The sequence below is a fragment of the Phoxinus phoxinus genome (assembly GCF_949152265.1).
Source record: "Phoxinus phoxinus genome assembly, chromosome: 12".
NCBI classification, from domain to species: domain Eukaryota; kingdom Metazoa; phylum Chordata; class Actinopteri; order Cypriniformes; family Leuciscidae; genus Phoxinus; species Phoxinus phoxinus.
In genome coordinates, this window is record NC_136887.1 from 5,978,842 (window position 1) to 5,992,807 (window position 13,966).

General features: G+C 38.6%; 1 protein-coding gene across 1 annotated transcript in view; it reads left to right on the plus strand.

The window, feature by feature from the left end:
- Window positions 1-798: 798 nt before the first annotated feature.
- pls3 (plastin 3 (T isoform)) overlaps window positions 799-13,966 on the plus strand; it is a 36,001-nt gene continuing 22,833 nt past the window's right edge. The window contains exon 1 of the mRNA XM_079630212.1: window positions 799-1,042. The gene's annotated coding sequence lies outside the window, so the exon portion shown is untranslated. The remainder of the gene's footprint in view (window positions 1,043-13,966) is intronic.

The window sequence follows — 13,966 nt, forward strand, 5'->3', positions numbered from 1 at the left end:
ATTGCATAAATTATTCCCGAACTGCAACATGTGTAAAGTGAGAAGGTCAAATATTGATGTTCAATCCGCTATTGTTTTACATCAGAACAAATAACTGTAAATGAATTACAGAAACATTAAGAGGAATCCCTTACTTTACTTTATCAAAGGACATATAAGTAAATGACAGTAATTAGATTAGGCCTTAATTACAACCAACACTGTATGTGATACCATATTGTTTTGGACATACACCATTCAGTTCCATATTCCTAAAAACAATGACACAGGAATATGGTAGGCTAATCAATATCATGGTGTATATATCATAGTGTCATGGTAATACCATCTGTTTTTTTGTTATTAGATTGAATTAGATTGTATTGTTATATTTTGTGTTTTCTATAGATTTATGTGTAGTTGAAATGTTATTTTTATTTTTTAAAATAGCCTAATAAAATCCAAAGACACTTTCAGCAGCATGAGATGAAACAGTATCAATATTTTTTTTAAATGATCATAATAATATCAAAATACAGCTATGAATGAATTAATGAAAAGTGAATAACTGAATTACATTTCTACACTAACAAACATGACACTAACAATATGGTATTGTATAACTGCAATATCATATTGTTTTTGGAGATAAACCATGTATATTCTATTCTTTGAAGTACTGTTGAGGGTCATTTAAAAAACAATGGCATGAATACAGTAATCAATACCATGGTGTGTATTATAGTAATACCTTCTGATACATCACTGTACCATAGTAGCCTACTGCGAGTTCAAGTGTGTGTCGTTCACTTGTGTGTCACAAGTGTGTGAGTAGCCTACTGTAGTGTGTTTAGGCTACTGTATCATAGACGCTGTGTGTTGAGATACGGCCCAGTGGGTTCAGTACTGCTGCTCTCTCTCTCTGTGTGTGTGTGTGTGTGTGTGTGTGTGTGTGTGTGTGTGTGTGTGTGTGCGCGCGCGCGCGCGAGTGATGAGTGTGTGTGTGCGCGCGCACGTGAAACGCCAGCAGGGCAACAAACACACACACGGGCGGGCGGACACAGTAAGTTATTGAACTTATTCAACTACGTAGAGCACCATTGTTTTCTAGATGTGTTGTTTTTCTTCGTACAAACACGGAGGCATTAGGTTTTAATCTTCATTTATAGCTACATTTAATATGTAGTTACAAACAAACAGTCTCGCGAGCCTTATTATTGGAAGTTGCATATTTTATGTCATCACTGCATTAGGAAGTATTAGTCTAACATTTTCATTTCGAAATGCTGCCATGAAACGGGGTTTTCCCCCTCAGGTGTTCATTATTTGGTTTTTAGAGATGGCTAATCATGTGATGTGAGTGTTTATTTGCAGCCGGAAGCATGTATGGTTGTTGTTATAATCGTTATGATCATAGACTGTGATTTGATGATGAATGGATGTAATAGTGTTTCTCAATTAACTCGTTTCACAAGAAACGCCCTTTGCGATATTTCACTTGTCTATATTTTACACGCGATGAATGATCTGAACACAGCTAAAGACTTGAGTCTGTTTTGTGCTTCATAAATCTATAACAGTCTTAATAAATCGTGAACGCTTGCGAACTTGTTTATGTTTTGAATAGCATGCTACATACTTGTAATGTAGTATTTAGTAGCCTATATAATGCATGTAAGACTGCAGTGTGCTTGATGTCAACTGCTGCATCTTTGTGCTCAGGACTTAAACTACTTGATTGAACTACTGCAATTTAAATTGTGAGATCACTTGAAAGTGTACGTTTATCTTTGCATGCTGTTCATATCTCAGGAACAGTGTGCAGTATGCATTTTATCTACAACTTTCTTAAAAGTCAGCATTGAAATGGAAGTTGTGACAGTCTTTTCTTCTCTCAGACCAGAATAAATGTAGGCTCGATGGGGAAATTATTTGCTATAGGCTGTATTATTATACATGCGATGCATTTCCGTGGGGAAATTATTGGATGGCTGTGGTTTGCTATCGGTGGATCTCATGTGATTGACATCATCAGAAAAGAGAGACATGCCGCTGCAAGAGGGAGGGGAAGTTATCTTGATTTAAAGATTAGGACTCATGAATAAAATAAATAAATAATGATGCGCATGGATACATAATTTATTATGTACTGCGATTCTGGCAATACTGCAATACTACAATACTGGCAGTTGAAATTGTGGTTTAGATTACTGTCAAAATGAAAGTCAAGTTGAACACATTGCATTTCCGATACAGTATTTCATGTATATTTCTAGTATAGGTACTGCATACTTTTACAGATGTTTTTGTACTTTTACAAAAGTTGTTTTCTGTACAAAACTTTGCATACTGCATTCATACTTGCATGCAATTCAAGACAGCCTTTTTTTAAAGATTTGCAGGGTCCCTATGCAGTGTTCACTGCTCCCTACTCTCTGTCTGTTGAGGTTCACTTCCCTTGACAAGAGATGCGTTCATTGGGAACACACTTCAACGTCATCAAACATAGATGACACTTGAGTTGTGCATATTAGAGGGGATTGAGGTTATATCACATAATATACAGTACTTCTGTAAATAAATGTAATATAAATGACTAGGCTATACTTTAATTTATCATACATTCAAGTGTAGTCAAGAGGCATTTATTTATCATTTGCCCAATTAACGCTGGGAAAAAAGTGGCATTGAAATGCTTGAGACGAGGCTCAGACACACATTAACAGGACCTCACATACATAATCAAATTGGTAAACATGCATATAAACATCCAAGTGTATTTATATTATTATTAAGTTATTATTAAATGTATTGTTTTTTGACGACGCTGAGTGATACATTTGCGAACTGACTGATAAATGTCTGTTGCGAAGTTTAATATGAAAATAAACACAATTTGGTTATTTTAGGGTGCGTTTACATGACACCGATGTACTAAAAATGGAAACGTTTTTCCTTTGCGTTTTTAATGTACGGGCGACAACTTTTTGGATCTGCGAAAACGAATAAAAACGCTGTATTCTGCTGCCAGGCCAGTAGATGGCGATGTCACTTTGTTAAAAAAAAAAAAAACGTTTTCACAAATTCACGTTTTCGTAGTTTACAAAGAGACAATAACGGTATCGGTTTCAAAAACTTGCACTTTGAAACCCATATTCAAAAGCTTACATTTCCAGGCCGCCAAAATGCCGTTGTCGTGTAAACGAACTGACAAAAAGCATAAAAAGCATGTTTAGTTGAAAACTGTGTTTTGTAAGCGGCAAATTGTCGCATCTATTGTCGCATCTCGCACAATATATACCCGGCATACAAAACTCTCCTGACTTATTTATGTATTATGTATGTATAACTTAAATGTATTAAAAACGCTGAAGCCTCAAATGTTTATGCATATATTTTAGTTGCAATGACTGCTGGGTAATTTTCTCTCTCCACTTCCTGTGAAGTGATGTATCGATGTTCCCTTATTCGCTATTCGCAGTGCCCTTTGAACTGAACATGTGCGCTCCCTTCGGATCATAATCTCAGGGTTGAAATGCACTGTGATGTCGACTTCATAGGGATGTACTGGGTAATGGAGCACACTTCCAGACTTGCTGAAGTAAACTGTGTGATATGCTGGATGTGAACTGTCTCAGAAGCCAGTGGTGTGAGTTGTTGTGGTGCGAAGCCCTAGACGTGAGGCAATTCCCTGCCTGCATTGCTGGGCTAGATAGGAATGTGTGGTTTTGACTTTGGGTGTTTTTTTTTTCTTCTGCTCGTCAGACAAGGCCATAACAAAGACTGAGAACTCAGATATCTTGCATTGCTTTCCCAACGCTGTGATTGGCTCAGGAAGGTGAATCTGTCTGCATTCCTGATCAGAACAGGGCCAGTGTTAAAGGGATAGTTCACTTAAAAATAAAAACTCTGTCATCACTTATTATACTAGACTTTGTATGTTGTTACAAACCTGTATGAGTTTTTTTCTTCTGCTGGACACAAAAGAAGATATTTTGAAGAATATCAATCGACCTTTCGCAAAAGCCACGCCCCTTAGTTATTGTTACTACGCCCGTCAAACAATTGAGAACCAGACACATGACTGGGTTGAGCTTCATACATTAAGTGATTGGTTTTGGAGTAATGCAGCAGACATATCCTCCAGGGCACGACAGAAAGTATAGACAGAATAGCGCACGGGAGCACATGCACAAAACAGTTTTGTAAAATTATATATCAATCATTTTGATTTGATCATATATCATTTTACAAAACTGTGTTGCGCATGTGCTCCCGCGCGCGCTATTCCAGTCACAACACTGCAATCAGAGGACGCGCTGAAACCATCAACTCTCTGTTGTCTTCATTCATAACTCGTAGCGACTGAGAAGGATATATGTGTGTAAATAGTTGTGCAACTGCGCGAACTTTGTTTTGAAGTTTAATGTTTGAGTTCCAGAGGAATTTGTGACTGTGTACCTGTTAAACCTCATCAAAGTTTCGTAATTAGTAAGTCCGTGCTTTGCCGTGCTTTTGTCTTTTTTTCCTCTTGTTTGCTGACTGATGAGGGGCCTCAGTGCTTTAGTGAAACGGTGTTTGTACATGCACTCTTAGAAGAAAAGGTTCTATATAGAACCTTAAAAGGTTCTATAGGCGCTACGTATTTGGAACCCCTAAAAGGTTCTACACTCTTAGAAAAAAAGGGTTCATTGGGGTTCTATATAGAACCATAGGGTTCTTTACTCAACTCCAAAGAACCTTTTATGCTAAAAAGGTTCTATAATGAAAAGAAAGAACCCTTTTGGTTCTTAAAAACCTTTAAAAAGGGTTCTGTATATAGAACTTTTTTGGAGTTCCAAATACGAAGAGCTTATAGAACCTTTTAAGGTTCTATATAGAACCTTTTCTTCTAAGAGTGTGCAGCCTATTTTTTAATTATAGTTGCAAGCAATCATAAAATACAGCATATGAAAAAAAAAAAAAAAAGGTGAGAAACGGACCTCGAGTCGGGCTTAAAATATAACTGTAATGTTCGGGTACGGGCCAGGATCGGCTTAAGTTTTCAGCCCGTGCAGACCTCACTGCCATAGGCTCATCGTTTCACTATCTTGCTGAAATCGCAATGTTTGACGGAGGTCCTTCTCCTTAGTTACAGTTGCTGAGCTAGGATTGGACGAGAACCGTTCGAGGGCGGGGTTTTGCGAACGGTCAATTGTTGGACCCCATTGACTTCCATAGTATTTTTTTTTCTTACTATGAAAGTCAATGGGGTCCAACAATTGACATTCTTCACAATATCTTCCTTTGTGTTCAGCAGAAGGAAGAAAAATGTCGTTATGACTGAATTTTCAAGTGATTTTTTTAAGTGAGCTATTCCTTTCAGTATGTCTGGCTTTGTCCTCCTCGAAACACTGTTCGCACTGGTTTCCGTCATGCTGTGGTTATATTCCTCCTCACGTTCTCAAACCCTTCATTCTTCAGCTGTGAGTGTATCTAGCCGCCGGTTCACTGGAGCATGTTCTCGGTCAGAGCCGTTCCTGGAGACCCGTGTGGTTTGGATGCCGTTGGTTAAAGTGATGTCAGGACAAAAATGCCTCAGCAATGTCTGTGGGAGTCTCGTGACCTCCAAGCATTTGACTAGATCGTGCTGAATGAATCTTGATTATTTGGAATGATGACTCTCAGGATAGACAGTGAGGAAGTATTGAAGCTGGTTTCCCAGTACAGCTGGTTTCTATCGACACCACAGACGGAAGTGTCTCAAGGTTGGCTTGTGTTTTGATTGCCTAACTAATATTCCACCGGCCTGTTGTGTCTCTCGGCCTCCTCTAGTGGGCGTGTAACTAATAGTCCTGAATGATAATGATAAAACAATCTGTTGGGCTCTTAGTGTTTTGACTGTTTGGGAAGTCCAGATGGTTCCTCCCCAGTTCTGCCACATTTTCCCCTCATAAAAGCCACCAAACGTTGAGTCCTGATATGCAACAGCACTCCAAGAAAAGCCTGTAAAAACGGGGACCAGTGTGTTAATATGAAGGAATTTTCCAGATTTAGTTTTTTACGTGTGTATTTTGAATTACACGTTGCTCTATGTTGTGTTTTAGGGTTAAAGGAAATCTCTGTAACCTTTTTCCACTTGGAAAGAAGCATGAAATGCATTTTTACATGGTCTAAAGACATAGGCGGCGTCTGAAGTCACATACTTTCTTGAGTAGGTACTTTTTTTTGAATAGGCTAAGTATTTCGTATGCGCTAAAAATGTATGTAATGAGTATGAATGTAATCTGGTTCCGCATGCATTCTCCATTTTGTCATTATCATGTGACCTACCAGCATCAGTTGTGTTGCTTCACTGCCATTCAAAGACATTAGCAACACATTATTATCTGTTTGAATTCACAGTCAAGCCAAAGGCTAATCATATCAATTACCGTTATGTGTCTGACGTCGTAGAGAGCGATACATAAAATGCTTTAGCCTCAAATGACTTGTATAAATCAGTTTCTGGGTGAAACATGGCTGAATTAAACCAGTTTAGCGGGTGGATCGGGTCATTCGAGCCGCTGTGAATGTGTGGAACGGAGCTCATTTGCATATTTATGATCTGCATACATTCAAGCTATTTTAAGGCATCAAGAAATTTTCACAGGAAAAAACATTTAAATGTCATTTTGATTCTCTAAGATGAGTTTTAAGGGATAAAATGGTTTACTGCAGGGGGACTTTAATGCGAAACCTGACGGATCCAGTGAGAACTACACAGTGTTGGGGAAAGTTACTTTTAAAAGTAATGCATTACAATATGGCGTTACTCCCCTTAAAAAAGTAACTCATTGCATTACTTAGTTACTTTTTTAGAAAAGTAATGCGTTACGTTACTTTTGCGTTACTTTTTTCCCACCTGGGCTGGGCTTGTTTTTTTATAACACAAAAGTTCTATTTTTGGGCAAATGTAGAGACCCTTTCACACCGAAAGTGAAATAATAATCCTCCGGCTGAAGGACATGTGTACAGTAGAGGAAAGCAAACCTTTCTATCTATCTATAGTCATTTCTGCTTATTTAACCGAATCATTGCAGGTCAGAAGCAAGTTCATTGGTCAATAAAGTGAGATTAAATGCATAAAAAATTTATGTTTTATTTAACATATTTAGTTATTGGAGGTTTGCATAGATTCTGCATTTCACTGATTTTATTCATTTTGAGGAAAATGTAATATTTTTTTTGTGTAAGTAGGATGAGTTAATGCTCACATTTAGTCTAGAACTACAATAAACATAATGTACACACACACACACACACACGTCTCAACATGAGGACAGGAGAGCTGTCAGTCAATAAATGGGAAAACAAAGTTACTTGGGTTACTTATTTGAAAAAGTAACTCAGATATTTTGTTGTAAATTTTAAAAGTAATGCGTTACTTTACTAGTTACTTGAAAAAGTAATCTGATTACGTAACTCAAGATACTTGTAATGCATTTCCCAACACTGGAACTACATAACAGAATAAACTTAAACACTAGTTGTAAAAAAAGAAAAAAAAGGGGGAAATTTCACTACTTTTAAGAGGCTTTTTGTTGTTTTTGGAACTTGACATGTAATCGCCATTCATTGAAGGGAAAAGAGCAACGTGAACATTCTGCTAAAAATCTCCTTTTGTGTTACATGCAGTCGTGCTCAGAATTAATCATACCCCTGGTAAATATGATAAAAAATGGCTGTAATAAAAAAATCTGCATCGTTTATCCTTTTGATCTTTCATTTAAAAAATTGGCAAAAATCTAATCTTTCATTTCAGTAAAATAATTGAAAGTGGGGGGGAAATCACATTATGAAATAAATATTTTCTCCAAAACACGTTGGCCACATTTATTAATACCCCTAGAATTTTTTACGAGTAAAATATCTCTGAAGTTAATATTTACCCATTAATATTTGCCTTTTTTTAGCACACCCGGGTGACTAAGAACATTAAATTGTCGTCGTCTTGTTTCACAGGCGTTTAAATATGAGGAAACACAAAGGCCAAATTCGCTTAATCATCCTTCACAATGAGTCAAACCAAAGAATATAGTTCTGATGTGCAGCAAAAGATTGTTGAGCATCACAAAATAGAAAGTGTCTGTAAGAAAATAGCTAAAGAATTGAAAATCCCCATTTTGACCATCAGGGCAATAATTAAGAAGTTATAATCAACTCAAGATGTTATGAATCTGCCAGGAAGAGGACGTGTGTCTATATTGCCTTAATGCACGGTGAGGAGGACAGTTTGAAGTGGCCAAAGACTCTTCAAGGATCACAGATGGAGAATTGCAGAGATTACTTGAGTCTTGGGGTCAGAAAGCCTATTAGAATAAAAAATCAGACAACCCCTACATCAGCACATGTTGTTTGGGAGGGTTTCAGGAAAAATGCTCCTCGCTCGTCCAAAAACAAACTCCAGACACGACTGGACCTTCACACGGCACAGGTTCTGTGGTCAGATCAAACTAACAGAAGAGCTTTTTGGCAGCAAACACGCTAGATGGGTTTGGTGCACTCAAGGATAAAAAGTACGCCATGTGTACAATTTAATAAACCGTTGGATCTTTGATGTTGTGGGCATATTTTTCTGCTGGAGGTCCTGGACTTCTTGTTCAGATACATGGCATCGTGGATTCTAGCAAAAATCAACAGATAAAAAAATCAAAAACCTGACGGCTTCTGCTAGAAATCTTATAATGGGCCGTGGTTGGATCTTCCATCAGGACAACGATCCAAAACAAACTCAAAATCAACACAAAAATGTGTTACCGAGCACAAAATGAAGCGTGTGCCATGATCGTCCCAGTTCCCTGACCTGAACTCTATAGAAGATGAGTGGGCTGAACTGAAGAGAAGAAGCGCCATCATGGATCTGGGAATCTGCAGGATCTGGAGAAACTCTGTTTGGAGGAATGAAGGATCTGGAGAGATTCTGTATGGAGGAACGGTCTCTGATCTCGGGTCAGGTGTTCTCCAAACTCATCCGGCATTATAGGAGAAGACTCAGAGCTGTTCTCTTGGCAAAAGGAGATTGCAAAAAGTATTTATTAAAAGGGTACCAATAATTGTGGCCAACGTGTTTAGGAGAAAAACATTTATTTCATAATGTGATTCCTTCCCCACTTTCAATTATTTTACATAAAAGCCAATTTGCCAATTTTTTGAATGAAAGATCAAAAGGATTACCGATGCAGATTTATTTTGTACAGCCATTTTTGATCATATTTACCAGGGGTGTGATTAATTCTGAGCACGACTGTATAAGAAAGAGAGTTGTAAAGGTCTTTTTTCTTTGGTTTTGTAGTACTTCACTGGTTTATTCATGCTTTATGATCTATGATAAACCGGTGGAGGCTGTAGACTAAACATCCCTGCTCTGACTACACAAACCTGCATTCACCTCTAATGTCCGGCCCTGTGAATCTGAGGGTTGTGAATATTGTTGCTCTTCTCTCGGCCGGACTTCATGTTCCTTTCTTTTCTTTGAATGCTAGGAAGGGGTCATATCAGCAATCTTCCTCTAATGTGTTGTGTGACTCTGAATCCCATTCGCGTCGCTCTAAATATACTGCAAATTGCAGTGTGTGTTTTGATATGTCTTCATGATGTTGTTTTGAAACGGTACATTTCACATCGCTGAGTTTATCACTTTGACTGGTTAAAAGCTCGTGTTACGTAGAGCCGCTAGGAGTGAACATGTTTGCTTGAAGTGTCAGGTTTGCTGTGCCATTCAAGTTCCTCCACTTGTACTGAATTTTGAGAGAATGTCCCGTTTCCACATAGGCTATTATTACATATTTTGCTGAGAGTTTTTGATGATTTAATGATAAGAACATTTCCCTCACAAGTTAAATAGTTTTCACTGTAATGCATGTTTTTTAAATAGTAATAATTAGTTGTTCTTATTCTCTGTGGTGATCCTTATTTTCATTACTGTAATCATTTTATTTTTTTAAATACTATTGTACAATGTTTATTTTTTTTTATTCAAATCTGCATAAATAGCCTAATCCACAGAATAGGTCAGGGATCAAATTTGTATATCACAGAATGAGTAATTTATTTATCAAAGTAAAAATATACAATATAAAAGTAATAAAATACAAATAAAACAATCCAGATATAGGAATGTTATATAAAATGGTTTGTATAAATCCTTTACAGCCTGCTACAAAACTGATATCACTTTACTTTTATAAAAGATTTACAATTTTAAAAATATATTTTTTTGCATTTTATTTTATTTTATCACTACGGGGTAGATACGCAAATTTTGTCCTAATGGAAGATCAAACCATGGCCGATTATAAGATTTCTAGCAGAATCCGTCAGGTTTTGATTTTTTATCTGTTGATTTTTGAAACACTTTTACTCACTCACTCACTCACTCACTCACTCACTCTCTCTCTCCCACTCACTCACTCACTCGCTCTCACTCACTCACTCACTCACTCACTCACTCACTCACTCACTCACTCACTCACTCACTCACTCACTCACTCACTCACTCACTCACTCTCTCCCACTCACTCACTCACTCGCTCTCACTCACTCACTCACTCACTCACTCACTCACTCACTCACTCACTCACTCACTCACTCACTCACTCACTCACTCACTCACTCGCTCGCTCGCTCGCTCGCTCGCTCGCTCGCTCGCTCTCACTCACTCACTCACTCACTATCTCGCTCTCACTCACTCACTCACTCGCTCTCACTCACTCACACTCACTCACTCACTCACTCACTCGCTCGCTCTCACTCACTCACTCACTCACTCACTCACTCACTCACTCTCTCGCTCTCACTCACTCACTCACTCACTCACTCGCTCTCACTCACTCACTCGCTCTCACTCACTCACTCACTCACTCACTCACTCTCTCTCTCCCACTCACTCACTCACTCACTCACTCACTCACTCTCTCGCTCTCACTCACTCACTCACTCACTCACTCACTCACTCACTCACTCACTCACTCACTCACTCACTCTCTCTCTCCCACTCACTCACTCACTCACTCACTCACTCACTCACTCATTCTCTCGCTCGCTCACTCACTCTCTCGCTCGCTAGCTCACTCAGTCACTCACTCTCTCGCTCGCTCACTCAGTCACTCACTCTCTCTCACTCACTCACTCTCTCGCTCGCTCACTCAGTCACTCGCTTTCTCGCTCGCTCAATCAGTCACTCTCACTCACTCACTCGCGCTCGCTCGCTCACTCGCTCTCTCTCACACACACACACACACACACACACACACACACACACACACACACACACACACACACACACACACACACACACACACACACACACACACACACACACTCGCTCACTCTCCGGTGTGCAGTGCAGGTTGAGTTTACTATAGGATCTGTAAGTGAACACCTGTCTTCACGGTTTGCACTGAAGTAAACCTTTGTTCTGCTCCTTTACCATTGTTTCTTCTGGCAACAAAACACCAGCAAGTTCCAGCAACTGTTGAGAAGAACAGAGATCGAGCTTTATAATTCGAGTTGTGTGTTTTCCAGCTGTTAGGTGGATTTTTCCACTATAATTCTGCCTCTTGAAACCGAATGTTCCTGATCCTCAAGATCCGACTTGTTTAACAGGTGTTGTGTTGTGTTGTAACCTGAGCTTCAGGAATGCCGAAATCAGGAATTCCTCTGTGGTCGGGTAACACATTTACTCTTTCATGATGAAAGGAACCTTTCACTTGTGTCTAGAAATGTATGCAATGTGTGCAAAGCTCCTGTAAAACCTTTTATTTTTGAATAATGTTAGTCATGTTTTTTTGCTCCAACAAGTTTTTTTTTTGTAAAGTGTGTAATTTCTGTGCAACTAGTATCACCAAACGCCATTGCAAACATAATGATTGTTTTCAAAAGGGTTTTATAAACGCGTCACCCGTTGGTTATGGTTGGACAGACAGATAGTCCCGCCCCCAGATCATGCCATTGGGTGAGCAGTTGTTGTTGTCAGGCTGATCTGGATGGTGTGTGCCGCAATGTTTTCGCTTTTCGGAAATCAACCGATGATTTGCTTGTCTCTTAAGCTGGGATATGAAGAAATATTTTAACAATCCTTAAAATGACACACGTATCTACATAGAATAGAGGCTCATTAGAAAACATGCATGTGCAAAATAATATAACATACTTCCTCCATGTTTTGTGACATTTTCAAAATGAAATGCCCAGCATGATCAGTTTTATCACAATGAATGTGAATCTGGCGATGTTTTATTGCGTTGGTTGTTGTACGTATCATGGCAGTTCAGAAATGAAGTGTTCAGTGAGTGGCACTACAAGGTCAATGATCTCGTTTAAACTAAACCCGGCCCTAAACCTAACCGATAGTGTTAACAAGAGCCAACATGAGTGAAAATCACATTCGCTGAAGGAACAATGCCATGTGTGACCCTGGATCACGAGTCGCACGGGTGTATCTGTGGCAATAGCCAACAATTTAATGGGTCAAAATTATTGCTTTTTCTTTAATGCCAAAAATCATTAGGATAATAAGTAAAGATCATGTTCCATGAAGATATTTTGTAAATGTCCTTCCGTTAATATATCAAACATGTATTTTTGTGAGTCAATGCAGCACAATCGTGAACATAAATGCACAACTTTAAAGGAGATTTTCTCAATGTTTTGATTTTTTGCATCCTCAGATTCCAGATTTGCAATAGTTGTATCTCGACCAAATATTGTCCTATCATAACAAACCATACCAATTTTGTTTATTCAGCTTTCATAGGATGTATAAATCTCACAAAACCCTTGTGACTGGTTTTGTGGTCCAGGGTCACATTTTATCTTCTACAAGTCTTATCGTGACTCATGTTTCACAGGACTCGTGCCCGTGTGTAATATTGTACTAGATGAGCCACCGAGCAAGTTTACTATGGTAGAAAAGATGCTTATGGAACTGGTTATGTGATGCTAACATCAAAACGTATTAGTTTACCAATCATGCACATGGTAAAAGGCCCATAACATAGTATTTTATATTGAATCACATTTTAAAAAGTCTTTATTTATCAATAATCTGCTCCTGTGATCATAGCTCCTGTGAAAATGAATAGAAGATGTTGGTGTTTAACTGTCTCTACTGTTCATCCAGCTGGAAACTGCACTGAATTGTATAGATAAGCTTTTGTAAAGGCATGTTTTTCTAATTAACTTAGGTTGTATAGACCTGAAATACAACACAGTTCACACTTTTCCATGAGGGTGCGGGTGCGGCCTAGTTTCTGCTGAAGGCATTGATATGTAAATGTGAGTGGTTACATGTTAATGAGCTTGTTTCTGCTGTCATACCAGATCGTGAGGGCAGTGCTCTTACTTTTCATAGAGACTTATGTTTTCATGAAATGGGTAAAAAAGACGACATACTGTATCTGGGGGCCAAAATATGTGGAGGTGGGCTATTTTAACCAGGGGCCCTGGCAAATGCATAGCACTCTCTAAAAAATGCTGGGTTGTTTTGACCCAATTTTGGGTCAAATATGGACAAACCCAGCCATTGGGTTATATTTTTAATAGCATTTTTGATCCAACGTTTGGGTTTGTCCATATTTGTCCCAAAATTGGGTTAAAACAACCCAGCATTTTTTAGAGTGCAGTTCGCTAAAACCCAGACCCATTCATAACCCACATGCAACTTGTGCTTTAGGCTATATGAGAAATAAGATTATGATGCAGAAGCCCAATTTGATTAATTTGATGCTGAACTGAAACAGTAAGCGTGTGTTTTGAGGTCATCATGCCCTCATTTAAGGTCTGTCTCTGGGAATGTTCTGTTATTTCTCATGTGGCCTGTTTCCTTAGCAAATGAATGAGTCTTTGTTACGTACGTACCCTCTCAGCCGTCCTTGAAATCAGTTTACCATTACCGTTGATAGACTGGGAGGATATTACACCAAATGTCTTATTTATTTTCGCAGTTTTTGCGCTGACTGTATGTGAT